This window comes from Pleurodeles waltl, chromosome 3_1, assembly GCF_031143425.1.
Source record: "Pleurodeles waltl isolate 20211129_DDA chromosome 3_1, aPleWal1.hap1.20221129, whole genome shotgun sequence".
NCBI lineage: Eukaryota > Metazoa > Chordata > Amphibia > Caudata > Salamandridae > Pleurodeles > Pleurodeles waltl.
This window is the reverse complement of record NC_090440.1, coordinates 465,711,964-465,739,657: the sequence shown is the minus strand read 5'-3', so window position 1 is coordinate 465,739,657 and position 27,694 is coordinate 465,711,964.

The following is a 27,694-nucleotide window of genomic DNA, read 5'->3' as shown; positions in this document are numbered from 1 at the left end:
GCCCAAGAAGGTAAACTGGACTGTAGAATGCCAACAGGCCTTTGACACCCTGAAACAAGCAATGTGCACAGCACCAGTTCTAAAAGCTCCAGATTACTCCAAGCAGTTCATTGTGCAGACAGATGCCTCTGAACATGGGATAGGGGCAGTTTTGTCCCAAACAAATGATGATGGCCTTGACCAGCCTGTTGCTTTCATTAGCAGGAGGGAGGCCTTTGCTGTGGTTTGGTCCCTGAAGAAGCTGAGACCATACCTCTTTGGTACTCACTTTATAGTTCAAACTGACCACAGACCTCTCAGATGGCTGATGCAAATGAAAGGTGAAAATCCAAAACTGTTGAGGTGGTCCATCTCTCTACAGGGAATGGACTTTATAGTGGAACACAGACCTGGGACTGCCCATGCCAATGCAGATGGCCTTTCCAGGTTCTTCCACTTAGAAAAGGAAGACTCTCTTGGGAAAGGTTAGTCTCTTCCTCTTTCGTTTGGGGGTGGGGGTGTGTGTAAGGAAATGACTCCTTGGCATGGTTACCCCCTGACTTTTTGCCTTTGCTGATGCTATGTTTTGATTTGAAAGTGTGCTGAGGCCTGCTAACCAGGCCCCAGCACCAGTGTTCTTTCCCTAACCTGTACTTTTGTTTTACACAATTGGCACACCCTGGCATCCAGGTAAGTCCCTTGTAACTGGTACCCCTGGTACCAAGGGCCCTGATGCCAGGGAAGGTCTCTAAGGGCTGCAGCATAGCTTATGCCCCCCTGGGGACCCCTCACTCAGCACAGACACACTGCTTGCCAGCTTGTGTGTGCTGGTGAGGACAAAACGAGTAAGTCGACATGGCACTCCCCTCAGGGTGCCATGCCAACCTCACACTGCCTATGCAGTATAGATAAGTCACCCCTCTAGCAGGCCTTACAGCCCTAAGGCAGGGTGCACTATACCATAGGCGAGGGCACCAGTGCATGAGCACTGTGCCCCTAAAGTGTCTAAGCAAAACCTTAGACATTGTAAGTGCAGGTTAGCCATAAGAGTATATGGTCTGGGAGTCTGTCAAACTCGAACTCCACAGCACCGTAATGGCTACACTGAAAACTGGGAAGTTTGGTATCAAACTTCTCAGCACAATAAATGCACACTGATGTCAGTGTACATTTTATTGTGAAATACACCCCAGAGGGCACCTTAGAGGTGCCCCCTGAAACCTTAACCAACTATCCGTGTAGGCTGACTGGTTTGAGCAGCCTGCCACACTCAAGACATGTTGCTGGCCACATGGGGAGAGTGCCTTTGTCACTCTGCGGCCAGTAACAAAGCCTGCACTGGGTGGAGATGCTATCACCTCCCCCAGGCAGGAGCTGTAACACCTGGCGGTGAGCCTCAAAGGCTCACCCCCTTTGTTCCAGCACCACAGGGCACTCCAGCTAGTGGAGTTGCCCGCCCCCTCCGGCCACGGACCCACTTTTGGCGGCAAGGCCGGAGGAATTAATGAGAAAAACAAGGAGTCACTGGCCAGTCAGGACAGCCCCTAAGGTGCCCTGAGCTGAAGTGACTCTAACTTTTAGAAATCCTCCATCTTGCAGATGGAGGATTCCCCCAATAGGGATAGGAATGTGACCCCCTCCCCTTGGGAGGAGGCACAGAGAGGGTTTACCCACCCTCAGGGTTAGTAGCCATTGGCTACTAACCCCCCAGACCTAACACGCTCTTAAATTTTGTATTTAAGGGCTTCCCTGAACACAAGAATTTAGATTCCTGCAACTTACAGAAGAAGAGGACTGCTGAGCTGAAAAACCCTGCAGAGAAGAAGAAGACACCAACTGCTTTGGCCCCTGCCCTACCGGCCTGTTTCTCTCCTTCAGAAGAAACCTGCTCCAGCGACGCTTTCCCTGGGACCAGCGACCTCTGAATCCTCAGAGGACTGCCCTGCTTCCAAGAGACCAAGAAACTCCAGAGGACAGCAGCTCTGTTCAACAAAGACTGCAACTTTGTATCCAGAGGAGCAGATTTAAAGACCTCTGCTATCCCCGCAAGAAGCGTGAGACTTGCAACACTGCACCCGGCGACCCCGACTCGACGGGTGGAGAACCAACACCTCAGGGAGGACCCTCCGGCGACTCCGAGACCGTGAGTAACCAAAGTTGTCTCCCCTGAGCCCCCACAGCGACGCCTGCAGAGGGAATCCCGAGGCTCCCCCTGACCGTGACTGCCTGACTCTGAAATCCCGACACCTGGAAAAGACCCTGCACCCGCAGCCCCCAGGACATGAAGGATCGGAACTCCAGTGCAGGAGTGACCCCCAGGAGGCCCTCTCCCTTGCCCAGGTGGTGGCTACCCCGAGGAGCCCCCTCCTTGCCTGCCTGCACCGCTGAAGAGACCCCTTGGTCTCCCATTGAAATCCATTGGAAACCCGACGCTTGTTTGCACACTGCACCCGGCCGCCCCCGCTCTGCTGAGGGTGTACTTCCTGTGTGGACTTGTGTCCCCCCCGGTGCCCTACAAAACCCCCCTGGTCTACGGGGTTCAAATTGGGGTCCAAGGTAGCCCACCGTTGGGGGTTCAGAGCAACCCCAAAGTTACCACACCAGCAGCTCAGGGCCAGTCAGGTGCAGAGTTCAAAGTGGTGCCCAAAACGCATAGGCTTCAATGGTGAGAAGGGGGTGCCCCGGTTTCAGTCTGCCAGCAGGTAAGTACCCGCGTCTTCAGAGGGCAGACCAGGGGGGTTTTGTAGGGGATTGTCCCACATAGTTACTAGAAGTAGAGTTGTATCAGTTGGGTCCTGGAATTTACATCTTCCTCTTCCTCATCATTACCATTGCTCTCATCCCCTCTCTGAGGAAGCTGGTCTGGATATAGAGCACCCTCCTCCTCCTCCAAGAGGGAAATATAATTACTCACAGCCACGTTGTGAAGTATGCAGCAGGATACCACTATTCTACACACCTTTTCAGGCCCATAGGCCAGGGAACTGACAGAGATATGTAGACAACGGAATCTAGCCTTCAGGAGACCTATTGTGCACTCTATCACCCTCATAGGACTTGCATGGGCGTCATTGTAATTCCTCTCTGCATCAGTTCCAGGATTCCTCACTGGTGTCAAGAGCCAACGCAGGTTGGGATAGCCAGAATCACCTAGAAAAAGGTGCAAAACAGAACATTAAATGACAAGCCTCAGAGGCAGATAGCCTGGCTGTCTGCTAGGTGGCAATAAGTGACAGAAACACCTACCTATGATCCACCCTCTGTCCTCTTGTAGTTGTTCCATCTTGTGTGGCACACTACTGTTCCTCAGCACAAATGAATCATGGACTGAACCAGGGAACATGGCATTCACATGTGTGATGTACTGCTCTGCAGTACACACCAATTGAATGTTCATGGAGTGAAAGTTCTTCCTGTTTCTGTACACCTGTTCACTGATTCTTGGGGGGATGATAGCTATGTGGATGCCATTGATGGCATCTATCACATGGGGTATGTTGGCAAACGCATAGAAGTTCGACTTGATGGCAGGGAGGTCAGCACTTTGGGGAAACCTCACGTGACTGAAGGTTTCGTACAAATGCATTCAGGAATCTTGACAGTATAATGCTAAACATTGGCTGTGAAAAACCTGCAACCATGCCCACTATCACTTGAAATGAGCCTGTGGCCAGGAAATGGAGTGCAGAGAGTACCTGCACTTCAGTAGGGATGGCATGCTGTTTACGATTTACCGAAGTCAGTGCAGGATCCAGTAATGCACAAATTTCAAGAATAGTTGCACGAGTGAGTCTGTAATTGCTAATGATGTGACGCTCCACCATGGTCCGCAAATCCACAAGTGGTCTGTACACCGATGGGGCCGTTCCTCACCATAAGGGTCCATACCTAGGAGGAGTTGAAAACACGTGTGAGGAACACACATACATCTGCACACATTGTTATTCATTCAGCACTGCTGGCATGATTGTCGTCGACACTAATGCATAGTGTGTGTGACATAACAGCAACAAGACCACAATGATAGATTAGGGCTGGTCAGGTGAGGTTATGTAATTTCACATGCCCATGGGTGTTTGGGGAACAATAGGGCCTGCATTGTGCAGATGAGAGTTTTACAAATGCGTAGTTTTTTCAAAATATCTGCCCCCTGTAATCCAGAACTATCGTTGTGGAAGTGACCTCATACCGCTAGTGGTTGACGTAACAGCATAAGGCATACGCAAACTCGTCACCCCAACTTCACTTGACTCCCTGATCTCATGCAAGCAGGTACTCCACTGAGTGTAGTGCTGTGTCCTGCCTCTGGTCATGGAAGTTGCACGTGTTGCAGGGGAAAGGGCCGCGGCCTTCACCCAAGAGGAATTGGTGAGGCTCGTGGACGGGGTCCTGCCCCTGTATGCCAAGCTCCACAGACGGCCACAGGTACAGGTGAGAAGGAGGATTGGGGGCCATGGATGTGTGTAGTGCTTGGTGTTGGCTGCATACATGTGTGCACCTCTGACATTGGATGGTCCAAGGTTCCTGACATGCTGTGTGTGTGTGTGCTGTTGGTCGGTTTGAACTGTCCGTCCCATAGTGGACGTATAGCCAGCTGTATATGATTGGCCAGTGTCTGACCTCTGTGTTACATTTCTTAATGTCCCTTATAGGTAAGCGCCCACCAGAAGAGGGGACTTTGGCACGCCATCGCCAAGGAGGTGTGGACCTTGGGGGTCTACAACCAGTGGAGCACCCACTGCAGGAAGAGGTGGGAGGACCTGTGGCGCTGGGCGCGAAAGATCTGCGAGGCCCGGCTGGGGAAGGGGCGGTGGCGTACCCAGACCTAGATGGGTACTTGAAGGCTGCACAGCAGTCACAAGGGGGTGAGTACACATACCATATTTTTGACTCTTGATGGATGTGTGTGTGTACATTTGGATTTATGATGCCTAATTGCGGGGACTATGACTGATGTCCATCTACATTATGGCCCCGTGGGGAGTAGGAGTGTTTTGGTCAGGTCTACTACACGTCAGGTCCTTAAGTTATTTGGGAATGGCTGTAGAGCTGGGTTCTGGCCACTAGTCAGGGGCATAGCCATGGGTATAGCGGTAGGTGCTGCCTGTTGGAGAGTTTTCTTGGTGGGTGTATGTGTGAACCACTATTGTACCTCCATTCAGCTATTTATAGATTCTCTCCTGTTTTGTTCCCCCATCCCTGTTCTCTTGTGTTGTCTGGGTACATCAGCATCATCTGGTGAGGGAGCTGAGGCACCAACGAGTGGGGATGCAGCAGCCCACGGATCTTCAGAGGCAGAGTCATCAGACGCCAAGGGGACCAGTGGGATGGAAGGCGAGGGTAGTACCATGGGGGAGGCAACTACCACTGGAGGTAGTGACTCCGAAACCTCCTCAGATGGGAGCCCCCTGGTGGTGGCAGACCCTAGTGGGCCCACACCTACTGTGTCATCTTCCACCAACCCCCAGACCATCACCACCCTCCCAGTTGCTCCCCACCGAGTTACCCGTGCCTGTTCACCAAGAAGGATGGGTGTCTCCTTCACCCCAGGCACCTCTTCCCCTGCCCCAGTCAGCCCTGCTGCCCTCACAGAGGAGGCTTTTGACCTCCTGAGACCCATCTCGGTAGGGCAGACAACCATCGTCAATGCCATCCATGGGCTAGAATCAGAGATGCAGCAGACCAATGCCTATCTGGATGGCTTTCACGGTGCCGTGTCTGGCCTACAGAGATCTTTTCAGGCTCTGGCCTCCTCTTAGACAACAGCCAGTGTCCCTGGTCATTCCGTCCTCCCTCCAACCTCCTCTACCCCTTCCAGTACCCCACTACCTTCACCCGTCCAAAGCACACATTCTGACACGCAGGCACACACCTCAACCCACAAGAAGCACACTTCAAAACACAAGCACCACACCTCCCACCACAAGCATACACACAGCCAACATACACATGCACACACAACAACATCCGCTTCCCCCAGTGTGTCCACCTCTTCTGCCTCCGTCTGTCCCCAGTACATGCCCACCCCCAGGCTCTGCACCTTCATTCACTGTTGCTGACCCTATTTCTGCAGTCACCACAACAGCACACATCCATTCATGCACCCCAGAAACTACACCTGCACTACCCACAACTACTTTAGTTGACACATGCAGCAAGCTCACTAGACTTGCAGACACCCAGACAACATACATTCACACTGGCAGCCTGTCTTGTCCCACTGTTGTCCACCCCCTCTCCTCCAAAGACACTCAAACGCACCAAAACACCCACCCATCACACATCCACCACACCTCAGCATACTGTAGTCACCTGCACCCACGTCACGCACACCTAGACCATTTACAACCACTCCCTCTACCTCCACTCCCACGCCTTCCTCCAGCTCCACCCGAATTGCACCTAAGAAACTTTTCCTCTCCTCTGTTGAGCTATTCCAACCCACTGGCCCACTCTGTCTCGTCCCTAAACGTGCACACCTCCTTGCCCTCTCCACTCCTTCCACGTTACAGCCCGCCCCTGTCTGCCCTTCACATTCCCGTCTCCAGAGAGGAAGAAGCCCCATGCCAAACCTGTTCCATCTTCCACCACCCGGTCCAAGCACACTCCCCCACCTTCCAAGGCCAAACCCAAACCCCCTCCACAATCCGAACAAAAATCTAAGCCCCACACCTGTCGTAAATCTCCACCCCCACCACCCTCTGCCCCTGTTCCCTGAGGTGCATGCATGTCCCATTGTTGCCCATATGAGGTGGAGTACTGTAGCACTTGTGGGAGTCAGGTTGGGGCCATTGGCCTTACATGCACTTCCGTTTCTCAGTGAGCATAATAAAGGTTAATGTTCGGCCTGTGTTGTTGGAGGCACTCTCTGGATCCGTGGTCTCTCGTTTAATTGTTTGTGGGTGTGGGGCACATGTATGTACTTTGGGCAGGTTGGATGTGCCTTGTGTCTGGTAAGTACCTCTTGCTGTGGGGTGTATGGCTTGTGCTGCTGTGAAGGGTTGTGGGAGAGTTTCATGGTGGGTGGAGTGGGTGGGTATGTAACTGTGCCCTTTCTTCCTTTGTTTAGTAGGTTGCAGTACTTACTGTCATTGCCTTCTTCAGCGGTCTCGGTCGTGGAGGTATATGGCAAGGAACAGGGCTGGCATGATCTGCAGCTCTCTATCCATGTCTTCTTCAGTGTGTTGTGTGAGCCTCCGGTGAGTGTTTCCTTATATTTGGTTCGTTTCCACCTGGCTTTGCGGGGCGGTGGTTCCCGCCCCGGAACTGACGGCGGTCTTGTGGTTCATTACTTGATGGGCGGGTAGGGCCTTTCCGTCGGCCTGTGGACCGGTTCTGCCGTCATTGTCGACACTCCTCTGCTTGCGGTGAGTGGTTTTCAGGATGCCTGTGTTTCAGTTGGTTCATTATTTGGCAGTACAGACTGCACTTCTATTGGCGGTTGTTACCTCCACCGCCTGCGGTGCGGTGTTTGCCACCGTGTTCATAATGAGGGCCTTTGTGTTTGCTCCCATTTGGGTGGAGTTATTAAAATGCTCCCACTACACGGAAGCTGACACAAGTTTCTCTACCCACTCTGGCAGAGAAATTGCTGTGTCATGGGGTGGACTACCTGGGACACAGCAAATGAGTCAGCCCTAGGGAACGGGGTCCCCAGGGGCATTAAAGGCTAGTGGTGGGGTACCACGTGACTTCCCTCCCTTTTTTCAAAAGTGAACACTCTGGGGGATGGGATCCCTAGGGCCTTTGAAAGACTCAGGGAGAATCCCCTTTAATCAGTACTTTGGGTCCCAGGCAATGTGGTCCCTGGAGCCAAATAGGGCACAGTGAAGGAGCTGTGTGCCCCCCTCCCCATATTAATAAATTGGGACCCAGGGGATCATTGCAAAAGTTGCTTAATTTCTGTTGAATCCTCCCATGGCATCTAGAGGAGCTGGGTATCCCTACCCTTACCCCCTTATATCATTTTTTTAATACAAATCCAGGACAGGGGACTAATGCCAGTAGCATTCTTCTTATGTTGATGACAGCCAATCAAAGTTCTCGTTCCCACAGGAATCTGACTTCCACAGGAGCAAGATGGTCCAAGGGAAAGAAGCTCACTGGGTCAATCAGAATGCTCCTTTTTTCAAAATTGGGTTTGATGGACTTCATGTGAGTCCCTCGAACCCAACTGTCCAGAAATGCAAATATTTTTAAACCTTCATTTCTCTAAAACTACTGAGCAGGTTTACACTAAATTATTAAAAGTACACTCTGGGAACCAAGATCTAGCTTCCCACCAAATCTGGTGGAATTCCGTTCAGCAATATTTCCTGTAGCCGTGTCTGAAGAAGTCTATGGAAAATGCATGGGGATTTTGCGTTTTGAGACCCTCCCTTTTTTCTCCGCCCCCGCTTGACAGATCACCTTGAATCTTTCCATGCACAAGCTAGTCAAAGTAGCACCTTTTTGGACAATATCGTGGACATTCATCGAAGAGGCCAAAGTCACAAACCAGGCAAAAAAAAAAAACATTTCCTATGGAAATGCTGACTTAATGGTAACTACCCAGTGACGACCGCCAGTCAGTAATATATATCTATATCTCTATAAATCTATGACTATATACCTATCTCTCTCTCTCTCTCTCTATATATATATATATATAAATATATATATATATATATATATATATATATATATATATATATATATATATATAAAACCCATTGGCGTGGGTATGTATATGATGACAATGCCTAAGCATTCCAGAGTTCTAAAAAGATATTTGTAAGCAGATATATAGATAGGAGCCTGAAACTGTTGAACTGGAATAAGAACCGATAGACAGTTCCCTTTTCAGTACAATCAGGAACATTCAAGTTGTTCATGGAGCAAAAAGACTGCGAAGGGGGGTAGGAGCAGTCAGCAAGAGAGTAGAGAAAAGGAGAGACGGATGGGAACCATATATGTAATGGAAAAGCCTTCTAGCAGCCTCTCCTCCTAATAAAAAATTGTGACCGATGGTTAAGCACTGTAGTGGAATGGAGGAGGAGGCAAGGCCTGTAGTTGAGTTGTGGAGTTGTGGAGCAAGGGGGTGAAGAGAGCCGTGCATGAGAGCTGCCATTAACAGCTGGCATACCAGATGGTTGAACGGTTGAGTGGCTGAGCGGCCAAGCTGTGCCGGCGTGATTGAGCACTCTGCCAACCAGAGACCTAAATTGGCACTAGAGAGCTAGCACCAGGACTACTGCCCCCATCAACCTCCTTGTACACCTCTGTTCTCGCTCTTGTCCCGGCTGCCTAACTTGCCTGAACTGCTGAACTTCTAGCAAAACTCATCACTTAACTCTCCCTGCCAAACCTTGATGCTCCATAAGCGTGAGGAAGGAAGGAAGGAAGAAAGAAGGATCAGAGGTTGCTCCCAGGACTGTGAAAAGGAGCTAATCAGTGGGTGTCGGGGGGGGGGGGGTACAGTAGATCTATATCCCACTGTTTGGTTTCAGTTGAGCTCTGACTAAGCGGAAGCAGCCCAGCCAGGTCAGGGAGCAGCTGGAGATCGGATGAGCTCCTTACCCTCCCTCCTGCCTCTCCCTCAGTGCTGTCACTTGAGAGCTCCTGTGCCCCTATACGGACATCCACAGTCTTCTGAGTTCTAGGAACACCAGCTGCCCTTGGTATTCATCAGGATCTCCAGTTTTTGTTTCAGGTCCAGCTCTGGCTTACTGCCTTAGCAACAGATTAATCACCAGCACGATCTTGCCCCCATCACATTGAGAATGGTATCACACAGGGGGGGAGTGAGGCGGTGGTGGTCAAAAGATCAAAATCTAATGTGGGGGATAACGGAGGAAATTACGGGCCCCAAAAGGCACATATAGCAGAACCTGCTTAGCATAAGCGAGCCATGAGGAAGTTTACTGCCAGTACTACTGGCATCTGGAAGTACTTTAAAGCAACATAACCATGATTGTGGCCCACATAAGCATGCTTAACTATTTATTGAGCCTCACATGCTACAAACTCTGGCCATCCAGAAACCACAGGAGCCATGCAGTCAAGTGAAGTTCAATATCATTATCATTATCACAAGTGTTTATAATTTGATATCTGTCTACTACTGTACATCTCCCCTATTTCGATTATAGAGACAATTCCTAAGATGAGATAAGGTAAATCCAGGTCCCATGCCCAACCTAATCCAATAAAAGGAAGTGTTAGTCTGCCCCCTCTGAAGCAGCGCCAAAAAAGAAAGCTAAATGCCAATTGCCAAAAGGTTCTTTGACCCAATTATTGTAGGAGGCAGAAGGTGAGGAGAGAGCTTATGTTAGAAGGGAGCATATGAATTTAGTCAAGCTTCCACGTGACCCTAAGTCTGGCTAGTGCTTTCAAAACTTTAGAAATTTCAGATTTCCCTCAGTTGTTGAATGGAACTGGAGATGGAGTGGTCTTCAATGGCATACACCACAGCCATTGTACTAGGGTGGAGGACAGCCCTGCGGGTGGCGATAATACCACATTTCAAACTGAAGGATCTGTCAGTGAAGAAAACAACATAAAACCACTGGAAGATCTGTTCCTGGTCCCTCTGTCTCCTAACGTCGTGGTGATAAAGATAATATCCTCCCCTTTGTCCAACATGGGGGCTCCAGTTTTGAAAGGGTTATACTCTGACATTCCTAACTCTGTTCAGACACCAGCTAGTCCACAACTAGACTTGGCCACCACTTCATTGGTGTGTTCACCAATCTTTGGCTCCCAGTCCAGGTAGTCCAAAAAGTCATCAATCAGTATATTGTTTGTTTACATCATTCAAGGTGGACCCTGTCAACTGCCCAGACCCCTCCTCAGGGAGTTTATTGATTTGATAATCCAACACAGGAGCAGCGCTATGGGAACATACCACCCCCAGCCTTGCATTCATGGGATGTGGGTGGAAGGGAGGGACAAAATGCTATTGCATCAGATCCAATAGACAATAACAATCTTTGTGCGGTCATCTTAAACTCTATGCAAGCAACGTTAATGACTCTCAACCATCATGCCAATAAAATGAATATATACAAGTAGACCATGGAAGTTTTTGTGTCTAGCATTCATAAAAACTTTGAAAAATTAAACACTTTCATAACCCGAGTGCAAACAAATAATTACACCAATTTTACTACATGCTTGGCAAAGAAGTAGTCGATAAACTGGCACAGCTTCCAGAAGTCCTTGAAGAAATTCTGGGGGTAGTGAGGAACCTTGTCACTATAAATACTGGCTAGCCAGCCACCCTAATGTAAAGCAATGTTTGCTACAACTTCACCGCCCCAGGTGTTTTAGAGAAAAAAAACTCCACTATATGCAGAGGACACAAGGAGGGAAACCCTGCATGGAGATCATTTGAGCCGTGGGGTGAGTCAAACCCAGGAACCCAACACAGAGTTTAGGAAGGATGGCCTGAAGTCAGCTACAATATAGGTGTTTCCTCATCTGATGAAGTGGGAAAGAAAGCATGCCAGAAAAGTTAGAAACAAGATCCAGCCCAAAGGTCATGGGCATTCAAGCTCTCACTTAACTGTGACCATCATGGAGGAAGAGGGCCTCGCTAGAGACTCTGGCATACTGAGTTGGCTGGCACTGCTCAAGCGAGTGGTATATTCTCACAGCACAAAGAGGGATGCAGCCTGTCAATAAAATGCAACAAAACAATGAGGCACACCTCAGCCAATGAGGAAACTGAAAAGTACGGCGGACACAATGGTATGATTTCTTCAAGTATTTCTTTTATTCTTAAGATAAGACAATACAGCCTCCACTCCCGTCCGTCCACAGGCTGCCACCTCGCAACTGCCCCGCAACATTCAACCACCCCCTGACATTCCAAGTTCTAATCCCACTAGATCTCCTACATGGTCGCGCAGCAGAGCATTTCATGTGTACATACCCAACACATCTTCTCCCTCATAACAACACTTACAAAAAAATGACAATAAACAAAATAACATAAATCATTTACATGTCTTAACATATCTGGTGAATATACATGACCGAACTATTCTTATAATACCTTATGCATACTAATTTCAGTACAGTTACATCAGTGCATAATCATTGAGTTTCTTAGGTGGTTTAACACTTCTAGTAGATCACCTTCAACGATTTACAGGTGAATTCCATGTTCTAGAGGAACGCATGCCAATGCGCTCGACATATTTACGGGAACACTTGTCAGCTTTATTCACCGTACTAGACAAGGATAATTTGTTCTTGTTCCACCATTTACCATCCTCCAACTTAATGGCACTATCTCCTACTCGAATTATCTTCCTGCAGTCACTAAACCTAGATTGGCCTTCACCATGACTCTCGGAAATTTCACTCTCACTAGATCCCCTATCTTCCAATTAACGTTACGGATGTGACCCCCTTTTTTGAACTAACAGCAAGTTTAGTATCCACCTTAGTTATATATTTCTGTTGTGCAGCTGAACGTTTCTCCATAACACCTTCAACTTTATGCCATGGCACACCAAAACGACCCATCCATTCTCTAGTTAACTTAGAAGATGGAATACGGCCGCATAGTAGGACAAAGGGCGAAACTAGAGTGTCTCAATTGTTCGTGGTACGCACTGCCCATAACAATTTTGCTAACTCCGATTTGCAGTGTAGACCACTAGACTTGGACAACTGAATACTATCCTTGAGGACTCTGTTGAACCTTTCCACAAGTCCATTGCTTCGAGGATGGTACAACGACGTTTTAGTATGTCTAATGCCCAAAAATTTCAAAAACTTTTCAAATTGTGCCAATATAAACTGAGGTCCATTATCAGTCAAGATCTCATCCGGAATACCTTCCCTAGCGAAAATGTTTTCCAACCACTGGATCACATTGTTAGAGTCGGGAACTTTACATTTTTTTACTTCCAGCCATCTGCTGTAATAATCAATAAGCACCAATCCATAATCTGGGGACCCATAAGACAAGTTCACCGGACCAATAATATCTATTGCAAGCTTACTCCAGGGTTTATCTGGAACCCTTACAGCTTCTATTGGGCTTGACACAGTAACCTGGGACTTGTCACTGGCAGCACAATACATGTAATCCCTCACAAAATGCTCTATGCATTTGTCAACACCAGGCCACCAAAATCCTTCTCTGACTCTTCTCTTCATAGCTTGCATCCCAATGTGACCTTCGTGCGCCAAACTCAAAACTCTCTTTCTCATACTATCCGGTACAACTATCTGACTTGACATAAATAACAGTCCATTGATTACTGATAACTCATCAAAAACATGTTTGTACTTGTCTCTTAATTCACCATTAGAAGACCACAAGGACCACCCCGTGGTTACAGCATGCATAACTGATTTCATATCCTGGTCTGTCTCACACTCCTCCCTCCACTCCTGTTCATTCAGCGCACCATCCATAAGTTCATTACCTGAATACACTACGAGGTCATTATCGCCTTCCTTGGACCCAATTTCTGTAGACATTTCTACGGAAGAATCACATCCGGACAGTCTGGACAAACAATCCGCCAAAATATGTTTTTTTTCCTGGTACATATTCTAACTTAAAATTGTGGTCATGCAATTTGTATTGCCACTTGGCAATCCTCGGAGTGGCTTTCTCAGCACCTTTGGCAGTGAAAAGTTGAACTAGAGGCTTGTGATCCGTCCTAACAGTAAATCTAGTACCCCAGACAAACTGTTTAAAAGAATTGATACCCCACCAACATGCCAGAGCCTCACGTTCGATCACTGAACACATTGCTTCAGCACCCTTCAAACTTCTTGACGCAAATGCTACCACTTCGTCCTTACCATCTCTCCTTTGTAATAAAATGGCCCCCAAACCTTTCTGGCTGGCATCTGTCATTATGATAGTATGATCCCTGGTGTCACGGTGATACGCAAACAGAAGATTGAAAACAATGTGAGGTGCAGAACTGGAGAATAGTGCACTTAAAATGGCCGCCAAATGTTATAAATGTTGTAAATGTTAAACAACTGTGTTGGTAAAATGGCCGTCGATGTGTGCGTGCCACCGTGCCACGCAAGCTGAGAATACAGTACAATATACTTCAAAGATGGATGCCGAAGAGACCCTGCGATGCGGATGCAGCGGTCTAGCCCCAGAAAAACGTGCACATACTGCGTTTGAGATGATCGCCAAGGTACAGCCGCACTGGAAAATCCCAACGCGGTGGCCACAGCGATGTTACTTGATAGAAGGCACACACGCGGCACATCTCGGTTGTCGGACGGTGTGCTGAAACGGCTGGCAGCACCAGAACACTCGGCCGAACCTTGTACAGAGAATTTCTGTACTCGGAAGAAGAGGCTGTCAACAGGAGAATCCTCGTCGCCACTGAAAAGTACGGCGGACCCAATGGTAGGATTTCTTCAAGTATTTCTTTTATTCTTAAGATAAGACAATACAGCCTCCACTCCCGTCCGTCCACACGGCTGCCACCTCGCAACTGCCCTGCAACATTCAACCACCCCCTGACATTCCAAGTTCTAATCCCACTAGATCTCCTACATGGTCGCACGGCAGAGCATTTCATGTGTACATACCCAACAGAAAGAAGGCTGCTTAAGGACTATTGCACCTCCGAACATAGTGATGACTCAATCTGTAGGCATGGTATGGTGCCAGGAAGGCCAACCAGGCCCACTCACCAAACCCAACCAATTGGGGTTGAAAAGTCAACTTGCACCCTGGGAAGTATTCAGATGGAGGCAAAGCATGCTGAAGAAATCTATGGTCCTGTCCCAAATCATACAACCAATCAAGGAAAAGGAAGTGCCAAACCTCATGGCAAGACCGAAGGTTTGAGTCAGGATCTCCCAGAAAAGAATGGGTAGGAAATCAGGCTTTTAGGGATCCCAGAATTTAAATCCAAGGGTCCCCAGGATGTCTTGAACCATGCAACTGTTCTCAAATTGATAAGGGCCCTGGAGCAGGTAGTGTCAGGTTACATTTTTTCCATAAAATTCTTAAAAGCCAGAGGAAGGCAGGTATCAAAACCTACCCTGATTACATTTAATGCAAAGTGGCTCCCAACAAAAATATTAGAGAGAAATAACTGATAAAAAAGTTGGGGCATGAAAGTCGTAGCTTTTCAGAAAGACCAGTATCCCCCCTGCTCCTACAGCAAGACCACCTTATCCAGCGAACAGGCCCTACAAAATCAATACTGAGAACTGCAGTGGGATGGGACGTCTATCTCCTCGTCTCTCCTGTCTGTCAATTTACACAGAACTGGAGTAACACCCTACTATGCAGAGAAGTACCATAATCGGGCAAAACAATATAAAGGGCCTGAGCTGGCTTCCATCTGCTTAGTCTACAGCCACCCACAAGGACTGAATAGCAATGTAACAGAGTATTGCCACAAGGAACAGAATAGTTTAACTATATGCTCTTGGAACCCGGGAGGGTTGCCATCAAAAACTTAGGATGTCCCTTTGTTGGAGTACCTGAAAGCATTTGACATCATAGCGGTTCAAAAGACATTGACCCTATCCAATATATATCCCATAGAGTTTGTGAAATACAGCAGGTTTGAATGCAAAAGTAGCCCCTTCGGTAGAGCAAAAGGTGGTTTTGGCTTCTGTGTATGCTCCAACCTATCTGCAAAGATGGTAGTGTTGGACAAATAAGAACGTTGGTTAATGTCCCTGCACGTGGATGGCTGGTCCCAGCAGTTGGAAGATACTTTGATTCTTGCAAATGTTTATATTAATCTCAAAGGAAAATCTGCCATAGTGGACAAACTAATATGCCACTAACAGTAGCTAAAAAATGTCTGTTTGACTTCCAGCTTGCTAATTACTTGAAACTTTAATTCAAACCTATTCCAGACCCTGAATGAGGACCATATTGAGGCAATTGGGGCCCAGACGAACCAATGCTACTCATACAACTGGTGTCAAGATAAGATTGAGGAAAAATTGCTGAGAGAGTGTGAGCTGGCTGCCTTAATTGCCTTGAATCATCGATTTCTGGGTGATATTCCACCATTATGGACAAGGTTGTCAGACAAAACCAGTGCTTAATTTGTGCTTGTTGTATCCGGTGCTCAGCACCGGCACTTATTTTTGAGGGCCGGGGCTTATTCTTCTGCCTCAAGTATTTGTTGCGAGCAAAAGACACATCTGGGAAAGACGGGGGAAGGGAAAAACGAAAAAGCGTTGCAAAGGGAGAAATTAGAAAGCTGCAAGAGTGAGCTGCAGGGGCAGGAAGTGGCTTAATATGGATTTAAGAGGCCTGAGATGGCTTCAGGATTGCTCTGTCTCAGTATTCCGTGTTCACCCATTTAATGGCAGCAGCCTTGTGTTTAAAAGGAGGGCTTGGGGCACCAGCACCTTTTTATTTACAAATTAAGCACTGGACAAAACGGTTTCATAACTGGACTATTCCATTGTAAATCATAGCTTAGATGGTTGAATCATGAATTTCAAAATTGCTCACCATCCTCAGAGTGATCACCACATCCAAACTATTTGGATCAGAGCCAATAAGAACAACCCTGATCCAGCGAGAATTCTGTAACAAGACGCTTGTACTGAAGACCTAAAGCTCCTAAAGTGGAATATTGAATCCATCCACGATCTGACGGGTGTTGCAGTAGAATTTTCAAAAACACCACAATTGAAGAGACAAACCCTATAGTAGCTTGGGAATGCTTCGCCGACAGTCTGATGACTAAATATCCAGTTAAAAGATTACACAAAGGGACGAGCATTGTTCGTCAAAAGAGTTCTAATGTGCTGAGGGCTATCTGTTGTTTAAGATAAAAAACTGGCAGAGCTCTTTGGCAACTATGGTGCTTCTCTCAAATTCCAGTCCTGTTAAAATCCTTACGCAGTGACAGTAAAACCCTTAAAAGAGAGATCTGGGCCTTAAAGAAAAATGGCACAGAATCCTATGGGCCAAGCTCCTATATGTTTCAAAACCAAAAGACTCAAAGAAGTTCTGGAAACTAATCAATGAAATTGATAAAGGCTTGAAGACGACAAACTACACTAACATTAGTGAGGGTGAGTGGGTAGAGTGCCTGAAGTCACACCTGACAGGGAGCTTGACTAGTTCAAGTTCCCCATCGCCACCCTTGGCAAACCGCCAGGTGGCAAGCTATGCTGTGGGTTTGTTATAATATACTGCATCAACAACAATTTAGATCATTGAGACCTTGGGCCAGATGTAGAAAGATTCCAAATTGCGATTTGCAATTTGCAGGTCCCTGCGACTCGCAAATTGCAAGTCGCAATTTGGAATGCAGAAAGGTGTCTCAGACACCTTCTGCAACTCGCTATGTGGTCGCAAAGACCCACCTCATAAATATTTATGAGGTGGGTCGCAGTTTGCGACCCCATAGCGAGTCTAGGCACTCACGGGGATGGTGGCCTGCTGGAGACAGCAGACCACCATCTCCGTGACTGCTTTTAAATAAAGCAGTTTTTTTTTTTCTCTTTGCAGCCCGTTTTCCTTAAAGGAAAACGAGCTGCAAATAGAAAAAAATACTGAAACCTTTTGTTTCGGTTTTTTTCAGAGTAGGCAGTGGTCCATAGGACCACTGCCTGCTCTGAAAAAATAATTTTGTGAGCATTCACAAAGGGGAAGGGGTCCCGTGGGGACCCCTTCCCCTTTGCGAATGAGTTACCATCCACTTCAAGTGGATGGTAACTGCGAGTTGATTTGCGACCGCTTTCGCGGTCACAAATCAACTTAAATTGCGGTGCGAGTCGCAAATAGGAAGGGAACACCCCTTCCTATTTGCGAGTCGGAAACACATTTTGCGAGTCGGTTCCGACTCGCAAAATGTGTTTCTGCATCGCTTGAGGGCTTTTGCACCTCGCAAACGGCGTTTTTCGCCGTTTGCGAGGTGCAAAAGCCTACCTACATCTGGCCCCTTGTGTTATAACTGCGCCCCTGGCCAGAATGGTCTCCCTCATGCCCTCTTCAAACAAAATATACCTGTATGGGCAAACTTTCTGTCGATGATGATCAATGCCATATTAACCTGTGGGAACATTGCAAATAGTTGTACAGGTTCAATCATCCATTCTATTTTCAAAGGAGAATCAGCCTCGTTCCCAAGTAACTACCTTCTGCTAGAGCTGTTGGATATGGATCTCAAATACTTTTCAGCACTGCTGCTATATGATTTGTTGGCATGGGTGCTAGAAACAGGTAGGCTGCCTCTTAACCAGACGGGGTTCACAAACATTCAAGTGACCATATCAAACCTAATGGCTGTAGGGTTAGTAATGAAAAGAGCGAGTGACACCCACACGTCGCTGTATATGTGCTTTATCGACTTTAAAGGGGCGTTTGACCGTGTATTATGGGAGAAACTGTGGATTCCATGGATTTCAGACAATCTATTGAGGGTGGTCAGGCTGCTTTACAAAAATACTTTGTTAAGATCAAGGTCAGTCATGGGACCCGCCTGTATAGGGAGATGGAGATAGTGATTGGTTTGTAACAGGGGCATGTGTTTGCACCCCTCCTACTCAGTCTGTACATTTCAGATCTCTCTCTGGCCCTGGACAAGCTGGTGACCTCCACCCGATCCTTAGTAGTCTGCCTCTATCCAACATCTTCTATGTGGATGCCCTGCTTGTTTTTAGTAGTACCTGATTAGGATTACAAAGGTTAATTAACCGTTTAGCGGTGTACTTAGATTAAAATCAGTTAGAGGTCAATCTTAAAAACAGGGCCATCCCACTGAACCAGCATATCTGCAAGCAGAGCAAATTCATCCTAAAAAGATCCCCGATAGAAAAAAAACATCTTATATGTCTACTTGGGGGTCAAGTTGGAGTCAAGGGCTTTAAATTTGCTGTAAAAGGAAGTTGTCTGAGGGAAACAATTGGCCCTAGATTTAGCGTTTTCGACTCTAGTAAAATCTTTCCCCACTCACAGTAATTAAGTCAAAACTGATCCCATCCCTTCCATACAGAGGTGGAATAATGTTAGGTTTAAATGCCAGCCTGCTGGACAAGTTTAGAGTACAGATATGTAAGCAGATTTTCCACCTGCTAAGGCGCCTCTCACCTGAGCAATTCAGAATTGAGCTTTCACTGGTAAGCCAAACCCTCACCTGACCAGGGACCTTTGTAGAATGCTGTCACAAACAGAGGAGTGCCGCTAAGGACTCACTAGCTCCCGCTGTTAGGTCTGAAATTAACCTACAAAGGAGGAAAGGTGGTTTTAAAAGGTACTTACAGGAATACATCGAGATGCTCAACCTTAGTGAACTTTGGCAGACAGACACAAGCGATTAAGTCTGTAAGAGAATGGTGAATAAAAGCTTCAGGCTGAAATGTCAGTTGGAAGACAAAATAACATTAACAAAGCGAGCACAAGGATGGCTGGAGCAACATAACCAGTCCTTCCTTAAGGCCATCTTTTTGTGAATATTTAGAGGAAGCTACTGTCAGTGAGACTGGGGATGCTCCTCACCTTAGACTTCAAGCACAAAGGGCAGAGTAGAGGGCAATGGGAGGACTCAATACGTTGTCTATACCATCAGTTAAAAGAAACCTTACTGCATGTTCACCAGTGGTGATGACGCAGAAAAAGAAGGATCAACATATATTCATGTATTATGTAACCAAAATCGTATAATGTAGTGTGATTTTAGTAAAGAAAATAATATACGTGGGAAATTGTGCCCTCGGAGTAGTTCGCCAATATTATAAACGTGCTTTATTAATCATGAAGAATTGAAAATTGTAGTAATCCGTCATAATTGCAAATGTGTGCCATGATTTCTTATTGAAACTGTGTGTGCTTAGCTTAAATTTAGTAGAGGCTTTGGCCTAGTTGCCTGGTCTCAAATTCTAACTGCGTGGCTTTTCCGTGAACTAATAAAATGAATATTTTACTTTAAAGTTCTATTTTTCCAGTAGGGATGACTAACATACTTATCTCCAAGGTTTCGTGCTAGGCAAGTTTCATCCCCTTTGAAGCAAGGTCAGTCTCTGCAGGTGCGGACAATAAGAGTACTGATATTGAAATAATTGGCAAACTGTGTTGCAACTTGTGTTCCAAGGCTCCAAGGACAATGTATGCATAAATGAGTACTAGGAGAAAGACATTTTCCATTGGTCAAATTGAAGCCATCCTATGAACCCTCCAATGGAAGACCCTGCAGAATTTGGAATGTTTCTTACTTAAACCCATTGGACAAAGAGAAGTCAGCCATTTTCCTTGATGCCATCTTTGAAGCCAAATGCCAGACGCCATCTTAGATGACATCTTGATGCCCTTTTCTCTATCACAGAGAAAGAGACTTTGAGAATTCTCACCCTAGAGATTATAACTTTAAATTGCCCCGTCTAGCCCATGCAGTAACTTTGCCCCATTCTCCTTGCTGCTGCAAGGAAACTTACCCTTAACTTTGCCCCTTTGAAATCTGCCCCATGCTGATCGAACCGGTACCTGAAGGACGAAGACTTTCTAGAATGCTGATTGTAATTGGTAATTATGAAAGGATAATTGTATTATGCATTGTGTTTTTCCTTTTAGGTACCAACTGCTATTTTGATAGGGCCAAGCTAGAAGTTTTCCAAATCTGTGTTGACTAAATTCGTTTTGCATGAAGCCCCACATGCAAATGCTAATTAGAGGTTAGTTGAGGTATGTGCTTGACGCACCATGTTGAATTGAAATCTTGTCATGCTGACCGATGTATGCAATTAGTCAAATTCAATTACTCATATTAGTGATTTGTATTGCTATAACTGAATGTATTATAATTCAGATTTTGCGTAGATTGCGTTTATTCCGCCGCTATGGTCAGCTAGTAATGTTCATATACATATATCATTTGGTTTTGAGACTTATATACATTGTGCTAGCTTTGTTAATATAGGGAAATAAATTCACTAACTTTTAATAAACCGGTGTGGTTATTCATGACTGAAAGGTCATGTTGCGTCGAAATACCAACTGTTATTGATTCTTAATGTGTTATTCGGATCTAGAAATAGAGTATTGGATATCAATTACAATAGTTATTGATTATTGGTTTAAGTGACCCGACTATTCAAGGATGAGGAGAGCCCAACTCGGCTAAAAGGTTCACCGACCTCCAGCGTGTCCAGGTACAGGTAATTTATAAGGGCTGGATGCGTTATCAGTAGATGGTAGCAGAGATTGATGGTTTCGCCCTTTGGGACCCCATCCGAGCAATAGACGGAGTTAGGTTAGAGTTTTCTTTGATAAAACAAGTTGGAGAGATGATGATGCCCTAAGTCCCCAATGACTTTCCCGGGATCTCGGAGCTTGCGAATGGAGGACATGGAGGTGTGAGAATGTTTTCGGCGTTTCTAGTGACGGTATGAGTGAAGTTAGGATTTTTCACTTGCACAGCTTATTGCCGCAGATGAATTGAGAAGTTTGTGAAGATTTTAGGGGGGTTACGAACTCCAGTTGAAGTTTTAGAGGAGTGTGACTCCAAAGTGTGAGAGTAGGGAAGTCGTCGAACTTCACATGTGTGTAGCGCTTTGTGCAGGAAAAATTGCCCACGTGGTTGTTGATATTGAGACGGGCCCTGTGAGGTCAAGAGACTCCGGAGTATGTTGAAAAGTGTATGAGACACTTGATTGATGTTGTAATCTGTTCGGTTTAGTAGGTTGATCGGGCGTGGTCAACAAGTCGGTATGAATATTGAGGCATGAAAGAAAATTTTCGACTTTGAGATTTGACGAATTCTAAAGCGCGCTAGAATAGTTCATTGATCAGTTGAGAGTAAAGTTTGCGGGTCAAATTTTACTTGCGAAAGTGGGAGACCGAGAAAGATGGAATAACTGCCGAGGCTAGTGAAAAATCCCTAAGGTTTCTGAAGCGATTGTATTACCCTTCCTGTTGTAAACTGACAGATTTGTTTTCTTCTTTTTGGTTAGTGCCCGTGATATATTGCAGAAATTAGTTTGAGTGAAGCTGAATGGAGGAGGACAAGCCGCAGGACTTTGTCAGCCGCAGTGTGTGAGTGTGACGTCACTAGGAGCCGTGCTGGGATAGGTTGGTTAGTGAGAAGGGTCGCGCACGAATTGGATGCAGTCCGTGAAGCGCAATTGGTGGGGAAAGGCAAGCGAAGAGTATTCCGGGAATTAAAGTCATTTATTGATTACTTATTTTAGAAAAATAAAAGATGGAAAGATGAAATTTTTCAAAGCATTTAAGAGTGCCATGAGGGGAGATGTTTATATTAAAGCAAATGTAGGAGAAGAAACACCGCCTGAGGGTACACCAGCTTACATCGTGATTGAGGAAAAGGGGGTAGCACCATGTCTTTGGCTAAAGCAATGGTGCAAATTAACAGCGAAGCATGGAAGTGTAGCGTTCCCTTTCCATGGGTCGTTTAATCTAAGAGTCTTGGAGAATGTAAGATTTGCACTATGCGACATGAAAGTACCTCCAAGGCCAGCACAGTTTGAGGCACTAGCAATCTGGGAGCTAATAGCTAGAAACCAACAACAAAAGAAATTTGAGACAAGAATAAGAAAAGTAGAAAAGACACTAGCGGATGCTAGATGGGATAGTACACAAAAGGTTTGGAGATCAGACGTACTGCAGGGAATTAAATTGTTTCCAGCAATTACTGATGAAGCAGAGACGGAAGGAAGGAAAGCTACCTATAAAACAAACAGGAGTCAGTCTAGAGATAGAGAGAACAACAGAAACTCGAAAAGATCAGACAAGTCAGATGATGAGGAGTTCATTATACAATTGCTGAATGATCGCCCGCCACCATATGTGGAAAGCGAAAAAGGCTCAAGCATTAGTACTGCCCCTCCAGAACCAACACAGGGTAATGTAACACCGAATTTGAGAAAATCACAAAGGCAGAGCAGTTCCGATATGCCTTTTTCACCGCAAATACCACAAATTCAGAGAATATATCCTGACGTGCCTAAATTAAAACCTGTTGATAATTATCAGCAGCAGGTTCAAAGGCACTGCTGTGATGAGCATAACTTGGGAATGACTTCTGATTTAGTGGCCCAGGAAGGACAGAGTTATCAAAGACCGACATTGATTCAAGCCGAATCAACACAATTTTTGATGCCTCAAAAGCAGGTACAAGAAGTGCTGAGGTACACTCAAGTAACAGAGGGTCAGTTAGGAATGCCAGCAATGATGAACCATAATGTGGGGATTAACATGCCACAGAATCCGGGGAACAGACAGAATCCAGATGCAATATCTCTGCCTATTACCGTGGGTCCGCCAGTACCATTGTATATACAGGCAAACTCAAACGTATGCAACCAAGGGGTAATGACACAAAGTGAGACAGGGAGAAGATGCATAGAAAACACTCCAGAAACGACTCCGATAGCAACACTGCCAAATGGATCTGGGTCCTTGTCGGGATTTAGTCCAATTCCAATTTGTGCTCCGTCGACTGTAGGAAGGTCAAATCCACCCCTATTAGTACCGTTAACTTCAAAGACTGAAACGTTACAGCAACCATCAGTAGCAGTTGATGTAAGTGCTACATTGATGGGACTGACGCACAACAGCTAACACAATGGTTCAACAGTCTGAACTCCCCACAGAGTACATCTAGCGGGAAGGGAGAAGAATACCTGAATAAAATAAGACTGGGTATGGAGGCAGATGAACTGGTGGAGGGAACAATGGGTCTGAACAGGTTAGAATCATACACAGAGGAAGAGCTGAGGTACATGTGCCCTAGGATTACAAGAGAAGTGAGCAGCATACATAAGAAGTTACAAGAAATTGCAGACAGAAAAGAGATTGATATAGGTAAAACTAAACATTTGAGCAGAAGTTACAGGCTAGACTTCAAGACAAAAGATTTCGAACATATGAGATCGGCAGGGATGAAAACGCACCTTAAGGAGATACTGCAGAGCGCGCAGGTCTGGAGATGTCTAGGTAAGTGGATAAGCAGGTGGGTTAAGAAAAAGGACAAAAAGAAGGAAAGTACCCCAGATTGGAACGAAAAAGCACAACAAAATGACGATCTGATAACCATGTTGCCAATGAGAGAGACAGCAGGGGGAAAACTTGTACATGTACCATGGCACAGGTGTGATATTCAATCCTTCACGGATGATTTCCCTAAATTAAGAGAGAAACCGATCGAATGGTATCAACAAACAGATAGATTTGTGAAACTCGCAAAATGTCTCTGGGAAGACCTGAATACCTTATTTGAAATTGTGGTTCCGGGAGATTTATGGGAAGATTGTAAAAGGGCTGTAGGTTGGCGACGAGTGAACCGGAAAGAGATAGGGACACAGGTGCACCATCGCCTACGGTAATGAGTTTATACCATAAGGTGATTGAGCACTTGAAAACCAAGGTTGCGTCGAAAAATTTGGATTGGCAGAGGATTGACAGAACAGCACAAGAGGCTAAAGAGTCGATACATGCGTACTATGAGAGATTGTTGAAAGCGTTTAAAAATTACAGTGGCACGGAAACGATTGGAGCAAAGGACATGCTCAATTTCGTGTTCAGATTTGTGGAAGGGTTGAGACCCGAGGTCAGTCAGATGATTAAAATGCATTTGATTTGTTGGCAGTCAAAATCGATCGATGAAGTGTTGAACTATGCAAAATACTGCAGTGATGAGATTGAGACAAAACAGAAAAGGTTGAAAGAAAAGGTGATGGTGATGCAGCTTAGAGCAGCTCAGACAGGGTTGCAAGGTTTGCAAGGCTTTCAACAACAGATGCCGCAGCAGCAACAGCAGGGAAATGCTATGTTTCAGCCGCAGATGAGAGGCAGAGGTCGAGGAGGTTTTGTGAATAATGGTCCTGACTTAAATACTGTTATGATTCCAAATGGTATACAGGCAATGAAGAAGGTGATGCCATGTCACACGTGCGGAATCGTCGGGCATTGGAAACGGGAGTGCCCAATGATGGTGCAGGAAGGTGTAGGTCAGCAAAACAATGATGTCAATTCATTTCAGAGTATGAGAGGACCAAAATTGAGAGGTCCAAATCCAAATTTTCTGAATAATATGAATCAGATGCAGGGTTTACAACCCATACAACCACAGCAGGTACAAATGCCCCGTGCACAAATGGCACAGTTGCAGCCAATGCAACAGCAGTTTCCTATGGTACCTAATCAGCAAATGCAAATACCCTTAGCACCAATGAATCAGCAACAAGTAATGCTTCCTCAACAGGTCACCGGTCAAGGAATGAACCAAAGTGACACAGTACGGCAGTTCCCGTTACACAGTGAGAATGGAATAAACGATGTCTGGGAGAGTGAAAGTTCAGATGAGGAGGGAAATTGTATGCTTGCAGCATCTTTGGAAGTTGATCAAAAGGGTCCGTATGTGGAAGGAAGAGTTATGGGTCATTGCGTTTCATTCTTGGTTGACACGGGAGCTACACGCTCTACTGTTAGGAGCATTGAAGTCCCAAATTTGTCACTTTCAGGGAGAACAGTTCAAGTGGTGGGAGTAGCAAATAGGTACCTGACGAACCCAATCACAGATCCAGTGCAAGTCAGGATTGGTAACTATCAAGGGTCACATAAATTTGTGGTGTGTGACTCAAGCCTGATATCACTATTAGGGAGAGACTTATTGTGCAAATTGGGGTGTTCGATTATGTGTTCAAATGATGGAATTAAAATCCAGACAAACAGTGATGGGGAAGAAGAGGACGGTGTAGGAGGGGACGAAGTGGAAACTGTCGAAGAGTGTCCCCTGATTACTCTTTACCCAATGCTCACTGAAGCAGATATTCCTGCTGAGTTACAGGAAACAGTCAGAAAAGAAGTGTGGGATATGACAGGGAAAGAAGTAGGATTGGTCAAAGGAGTAGAACCAGTGAAAGTGACTGTAAAACCCAATGTAACCTTTCCCCAGACCCCACAATACCATATGGCGCAAAACACCCTCATGAAAGTCGCCCAACTCATTGATGAGTTTGTAAAACAAGGAGTACTAAAAGAAGTGTTAAGCAGTCCATGTAATTCACCAATTATGGGACTGATAAAACCGAGTGGAAAGGTCTGGATTTTTCAGGATTTGAGGAAGATAAATGACATAATATTCAAATGTTGTCCCGTAGTACCAAATCCAGCTGTGATAATGTTTCAAGTTCCCTGTGATGCTGAGTGGTTCTCAGTCATCGACTTGTCACAAGCATTCTTTTCTGTGCCTCTTCATGAGGACAGCCAATTTCTCTTTTGTTTCAAATTCCTGGACAGGGTCTACAGTTGGTGTCGAATTCCTCAAGGGTTTTCGGAGTCACCATCATCACCAACATTGAGCAAAAGTTGCATTGTAGCTACCGCCCTGAAGCATCAGGTCTACTGGAGCAAATGAATGGCACATTGAAATCAAGGATGGCGAAAATATGTGCTTCAACAAACTTAAAATGGCCTGACGCATTGCCCTTGGTGTTAATGTCAATGAGAAACACCCCTGATAGGAAAACTGGACTGTCCCCGCACGAGATCCTCATGGGCAGAGCCATGAGGCTTCCAGCAGTTCCCGCCAATGCTCTTTTGAATATTACAGATGATATGGTGTTGGACTACTGCAAAGGTCTAGCTGATGTGGTGCGCTCTTTTTCTCACCAGGTGGAGGCAACCACCTTGCCACCGATCCAAGGTCCAGGACACGCCCTGAAAGCAGGTGACTGGGTCGTGATAAAGAAGCACGTGTGTGGAAGTCGTGCCTGGAACCCCGTTGGAAAGGACCTTTCAAAGTGATTCTGACAACTACCACCGCTGTGAAGTGTGCGGGAGTTCCCAACTGGATTCACGCCAGTCACACAAAAAGGGTGACGTGCCCCACAGAAGAGGAAGTTGAAGCGCTGAAATCGCCAGTGTCTGACAAGAGAGTACCAGGCACTGAGACAGAACAAAGAGAACCTGGAGGCGAACAGGTAGAAATAGAGGAAGGAGAGATATTTTCTGAGGAAGAAACAACCGATCCATTTGAGGAGGATCAAAGAGAAGCCTCAGGAAGTGACGAAGGTCCTGAAGGCAACAAAGAGCCTGAGACAAGTGAAGGGGACAAAGAGCCTGAGACAAGTGAAGGAGACAAACGGCCTGAGACAGGTGAAGGAGCAGGAGAGCCTGATCAGAGGAGGGCTTTCCCAGAAGCAGACGATATAGGAAAAGAAAAGGAAAACCTGATTGATCTCCTAGAGAGAGAAGAGAAGACAGGACAGAGTGAAGCTGTTCAAACCCTTCCAGAAGCGGTTGCAGGTCCATCAGGCGAAAGTAGGGCAAAACTAAGACAATGCATATCGCCAGTGAAGTTAAGGATCAGAGAAACATTAAACGAAAGTGAAGGACCAAAGTTGAAAGAGAAAAGAAAAGAAGCGTTTGTCGAAACAGCAGCATCAAGTGAAGAGAAAGACTCAGCCAAGGAAGAAAGCACCGGCGAGAGAGAGTCAAAGGGAGATGCAAAATTGAAAAGGAAAAGAATACCGAGTAGAAGGTATTCTGGTCCGGAGTGGGCATACATAGCCGCTAATGATTGGTCAGACGAATTCCTATCTCTCAGTCTTGAGAACGAAGAGGCAGAACTTCATTTTGGCACTTGAGAAGTGAAGCTCCATGAACTTTACCGAATAAAGACATTGATAACCTGATTGACTTTTAACCCGGCTAAGACATTGCAAAACTTGACTTTGAAACCGATTTTGAGACAAAACTGCTAAACCGATAAAAGACGAAGCTGCTAAAGAGAACCGT